This window comes from Mastomys coucha, unplaced genomic scaffold, assembly GCF_008632895.1.
Source record: "Mastomys coucha isolate ucsf_1 unplaced genomic scaffold, UCSF_Mcou_1 pScaffold6, whole genome shotgun sequence".
NCBI lineage: Eukaryota > Metazoa > Chordata > Mammalia > Rodentia > Muridae > Mastomys > Mastomys coucha.
In genome coordinates this window covers 8,162,541-8,168,571 of record NW_022196912.1, presented here as the reverse complement: position 1 = coordinate 8,168,571, position 6,031 = coordinate 8,162,541, and the positions used below count along the sequence as shown (strand labels likewise).

The following is a 6,031-nucleotide window of genomic DNA, read 5'->3' as shown; positions in this document are numbered from 1 at the left end:
TGGGGGGGGGGTCTCACCTGTGTTCCAGCTGGGGTAGTGATGGGGGAGGTCTCACCTGTGTCCCAGCTGGGGTAGTGATGGGGGTTCTCACCTGTGTCCCAGCTGGGGTGGTGATGGGGGTTCTCACCTGTGTCCCTGGTTATGACAGGTCTGAATTTGTAAATTAATTAGGGAGAACAGACATTGCAATGGTATGAAACCATCTTGCAGTAGATAGGAAGGTCCTTCCATTTGTCCTGCTTACTCTGGAGCAGACACATTCCTCATACAGGGCTTGCACATTTCTTGCAGAGTTTATCTCTATCCTTTTCCCTTTGTTCCTATCAAAAGGGTTTTCTATATCATTATATTCTTGGCCTGGCCATTTGATGCTCCCAGCCTCTGTGTGTAATTTAATATCTTGCTACCCAACAAAATTTGTACTGTTTAACCATAATGTACTATAATGATAATGTACTGTAGATTTCAAGTCTACATTTTTAAACCAAGAATATTGCTTCAAAACAGTACATATAAATTACAACCATTCAAACCTTCTCTTCTGGCTGCTGAGGTCACTTGTATGGACTCTCCTGCATTTAAGGAGGCCCCAGGTTCCTTTCCAGTTTAGTTGTTGGGAATTATTCACTAAGGGCAGTGTGGTCACTATGAACATTAGTTTTCCACATAAGTCTCTTTAAAATCAACTAGGAAATCTAAAATAATAATATTTGTGACTAGGAAAGAGTGAGGTGAGGTTAATCGTTGGGTTAATCGTTGGGTTTACTAAGGTATGGCACGCAGATCAGGCTTGCCTGTAACCACGGATTCAGGAAGATCCCACACATCCCCAGCATCCCCAGTGCTATCAGCTGCTAAGCCATCTTTCCACTCTCAGTGGTGAGAAACTATAGTGATCTGACCTAATCTAGTTTTTCTGTTATTTCTGGGGCTAAAATTTTCAGAATACAGAAAAATTTCAGGACTGACTGTGTTAGCATTCTATCTAAACTCTACCCCACAGTTACCTGGCAACAGCCAGGTGTGCTCCTCCCCACAGTTACCTGGCAACAACCAGGTATGCTCCTCCCCACAGTTACCTGGCCAAGGCCAGGTAGGTCTGGCCCACTATAAAAGGGGCTGCTTTCCCCCTCCCTCCCTCCCTCTCTTGCCCTCTTGATCTCTTTCTTCTCTCCTGCTCTCCTCTTCCCCATTCCCTTCCCTTCCCCCTCTCTCTATGTGCTCATGGGCATGGCTGGCCTCTACTTCTCTACCTCTCTCTCTCTCTCTCTCTCTCTCTCTGCCTTTCTCTGCCTCTCCTACCCTCTTAACTCCCCTCCCCAAGCCCTAGGGGGAAGGGATGCTTTGGCATGGGCCAGCTGACACATCCCCTTCCCCATACCTCGCCACACCCCCCACAGAATGTATCTTATATCTCTTAATCTTTTAATAAACACATCATACTGCCAGGTTAAGTATTTCAAATAATTAACAATTTTTAATAACCTAGTAGGTTAAATTAGGCATTGCGCATTTCTCATGGGGTGACAGCTTCCTTAAGTGATAGTTCAGAACACTACTTTAGTGTCCGGTCCATCACATTATAACTTTCCTTATTTGTTGGCTGGTATTTAAAAGTGAGCATCCATGTGGGGTTGAGTTGGAATTCACAGTATTTGCATTTCTGTTCAGGAGATGATGTGTATTGAGTAAAGCAAAGATGGAGGGGTAGCAAGAAAGTCAAGTGAGATATATGGTACCCCACGAGCTTGTGGGACAAGTCTGCTAGGCTGCTGATGGCACAGGCATGCTTGTAACAACAGAGCTAATGTTTTCAGTTTAATGCCCAGCTCCAGAAAAAGAGAGACCTGGAAAAAAAATTTTGGTATTACATTAAATGCATCCCATGTTTATTTCTAAAAGTGGTGGAAGAAATGGTCTCATAGGCTGGTTTTAATGGTTACCTGAGTGTTTGGGCAACTCGACCATTCATGTCAAGGGTTATTTGTTCCCAGATGCCTGTTTATACAAACCAAAGGGGATTTCCAGCTGCTTGAGCCTCCGTTTTCTTTTTCTTTGTAAGCTGGTAGAGTCAATGCTTAAAGGACAAAATTCTAAATTGATTGAGTTACAAATGAATACAGTGTTAATTAAGCCAGGCCATTGTCTTTAAAGTGGAGTCAGTACATTGGAAGTCAGATTTCTCTTATGGTTTGGTCAAACTGCCTAAGGCTGCGACTGAGTCCTTATTAGGTTACTGGCTGTGGGGGAGCCGCCATTGTTTGCCTGTCGACGGGCTTGCTGTTAAAAATCACAGCATGAGGCTTAAACTGCTGCAACCATTATCCAGTGCTAACGTGTCCCTAAAGGTCTGCTAATAGAAGCAGAGGAAAAATATCAATCTTTAATTCTAGAACAGCTGAGTAACCTGTAGCACCTGTGCATTCAGAGCAAGGCTACAGAGATGCTCTGATGGGCAGGCTGTCAGGCCTGGTACCGCTCCCCAGGCCGCAGAGATGCTCTGATGGATGAGCTGTCAGGCCTGGTACCCTGGTACCACTCCCCAGGCCGCAGAGATGCTCTGATGGGTGAGCTGTAAGGCCTGGCACCGCTCCCCAGGCCGCAAAAGGAGATTGCAAATGAGACTGGAGGGAAGACAAGAAAACATGCTTTCTTTAGCATTTTTATTTAAAGGGCAGGAGGATCAAAGAACTAATCCAAGAATGACTAGGGGTTTTTAAAAGAGTAGTTGTGTACTGGATATAGGAGCCTTGGGAAGCAGAGGCAGTACAGTAGGATCTCTGTGAGTTTAAGGCTGGCCTGGTCTAGATAGGAAGTTGTAAGCCTGTCAGTTCTAAGTCTTATTTAATAAGACTCTGTGTTTTGTTTTTGTTTTATAGGATAGTTTTGTTTAATTTTTCTGCAATTCATTTCATGGATCAAAGACAATCAATGAGGACGTGCTGCAGTGGGCAAAGAGCATGTTTTCTATAGAAAGTAAAAACTCAAGCATTTGCTAACAACCAGTGTGCCCTTACCTATCCACACATAATAAGTAGAATTAGGATGTGGTAGCTACTGGCTTTCTCTTGTGAAACATGCAAGACTCTGGGACAGTACAAACAGAATTAAAGAAGGTTCCTCTGAAGGGAGGGAGAGGAAAGAAATTGCTGTTGCCAACTTCCATTAGCAAGGTAAGTTCTAAAACATCCCCAGAGGTGCTGAACCAAGTGCTAGGAGGTGCTGAACCAAGTTCTGTGTAACTTAGCAAATACTATTTATGACTGAAAGCATTCCATTTATAATCTCTTTACAGCCTCAAAGCGTATTTCCTCTCTTATTCAGTTAAATTCAAAAGCCAGTGACTATACTGAGCTTGTCCCTTTATAAGATATTAAAAACATCAAAATGAATCATAAAACCTGTTTGCAGAGCTAGTGTACATACGGTGTTTAGGGGAGTGGTGGCTTGTCTTCGGTCACAGGGTAAATGACAGAACAAGGGTGGGAGGGAACCCATAGCTCTCACACCTGCTCTATAGCTCTCTTTGTCATTAACTGTGTGAAGATGAAGATGGCAGGGAGGGGATTATAAATGGCTTGTTTTAATGGACACCTTACAGATTAATAAGATTGGGGTGATAGTATTTGATTCAAAAATTAATTCAAAGAGTGAAAATCTAGAAACAAGATGTATTCCAGTGGCTGGCCTTCCAAAGAAGGTGTCAAGAACATATCCAGCCACATCTTTCCTAGCATTCTCTGTGGTCTGGAAGAGTCACCGGCATCTGACCACATCCTTTTGCACGTGGGTATGTGAGTACTGAAGACTATGAACACGGGCATACTTACTCTCGCACCTTTGACCACCTTCACACCTGAGAGCTGATGTCTAGCCCTAAACTCTCAATCCCAGCCCCAAGCTGCTGTCGTCCCTGCCTGGCGCGGCCCAGTGGTCACCTGTGTGATGCATCTCTGCAGAAGGCCGCATCAGAGCAGGCTCAGCCTCATTCTGCCACGGCCATTTCCATCACCACCCGTACTTGATCTCTTTCACATTTTATAGAATCGATAAATCTCATCCCTAAAGAGTCCAGCAGGCCTTTGATTCCTGACCTGACATTTGCTAATGCTATTCCTGATGACCTGCCACTACGGATCTGCAGCACTGCACTCTGTGTTTGACAACACTCATAATATGAATCAATATTCAGCATTCAGTAAGTGAGCCGGGAGTCATTTCACTGCTGCAAAAGGCTGTGTAGCCCCCGGGCAGCTGTCAGAAACGGGGAGTTATTAATAGCCCTCTCTCCTCACTTAGCATAGTCAGTAGGGGTCAGGCATGAAATGATTTAATCAGTTTATGATATCTGTGACAGAGAGCACTTAAAATGTAATCACAAAATTTAGGTAGAAGTGTCCCTGGGCTGTTGTAAGGCTGCTTCCCACTTAATTTTCCCTAATCCCCATACAGTATAGTGCACACTGAAGACAGACCCTCCAACAAAGTGACATCTAACCTGTGTTGGTGTTCTAACCTGTGTTGGTGTTATTTCTCCATCAGCAAACCTTGTGTGCGTGTGTCTGTGTGTGTTTGTGCCTGTGTCTGTGTGTATGTCTGTGTGTGTGTATGTGTCTCTGTGTGTGTCCATGTGTTTGTGTGTGTGTATGTCTGTATATGTATCTGTGTCTGTGTATTTCTCTCCTTAAAATATAGGCTGTGAATACCTAAGGATAAATACGAGGATAAACCCATGGACTTGGCCTGCCTGGCTCTGTAGGGTAGCGAGGGATCTGACTGGGCGGGAGAGGCCTGAGCCAAGGTTGTCTCAAAGACAATGAGATTATTTTGGAATTCAGAGGGCATCAATGTAAATGGGCAAAATACCCATACTCATAACATAAATAAATAATTCTTAAAAAAGAAAAAAGAAAGAGAACATGAAAGTAGCCTAAAGCCTTAAAGGCAGTGAGGGGACTCGGTACAGGCTAACAATTAGCAGTGTACGGAGTAAGGCTTATTTAGAGTTCAGGGCTTGCAATCAGGAATATCCGGGGTACAGTTCATCCTCGTACTGAAGTTTCCTCCTTTGACATCATACTCATTTCCTGGGTTTTTTATGAGAATTAAATAAGAGCTTTGATGTCAGATTTGGCATGTGGGAGATGCTCAAATGATATGATGTCCCTCTTTCCTTATCTCTAAGGGCTTCGACCTGCTTGATTACAATGCAGCAGGAAGGTGATTCTGAACTGAAGCCCAGGTAGAAGGTGATCATTAGAGCAGCTGCGCCTTGTAATCTTCCCTGTTACCATTCCTGCTTCAGGCTGCAAACTGACCCCTGAGACACACAGATGGGAATTGTGTATTGTGATGGGAAAAGCCTTAGATGAGAGCATTTTTCTGTTAGTTTAGGAAAGTAGATGAAAGACAAACACAAAGAATATATGCTGATTAGAGTCTTGTGAATCTAACAGTTATTAATGTTTGTCTGGAAATGGCTTTAGTTCTTTTATCTAACTAATATTCACTTAGGAACCCCCCTTATTCAACAGTTACCAACTTAGCATCTCTATCAGGCACTTTTCTGTCACTGTGATAAAACACCAAAGAAACTTATGGAAGACAGAGTTTATTTGGACTTAGAGTTCAGATCCTTAGAGCCCAGGAGGGTGAGGGCATGGCATGGCAGCAGAAGCGGCATGTGGAGGGCTCACATCTGCAACCAAGAACACAGAACAGAGAGAAGGAACTCAAACTGCTGTGAACCTTTTAAGTCTCAAAGCCTGCCTCTAGTGATCTTTCTCCAACAAGGCCAGACCTCTTTAGCTTCCTCAAAGTGCCATGAACTGGGGACCAAAATTCAAATTCATGAGACTAGTTGAAATTCTTTCAAACTACCACAGCGCATTTTGTGTATTGGCATAGTTTATGAGGACAATGAACTCTAGGTACTCCCTTGATTCTTGGGTGGGCTAGAGTGGAAGACAAAAGTGTGGTCCGTCCTTCCTTCCCTCCCGTCCCTCCCGTCCCTCCCGTCCCTCCCGTCCCT

General features: G+C 43.9%; 1 protein-coding gene across 1 annotated transcript in view; it reads left to right on the top strand.

Annotated features, from left to right (window-relative positions):
* Camkmt (calmodulin-lysine N-methyltransferase) overlaps positions 1-6,031 on the top strand; it is a 397,552-nt gene that overhangs the window by 178,777 nt on the left and 212,744 nt on the right. The window lies entirely within an intron of this gene.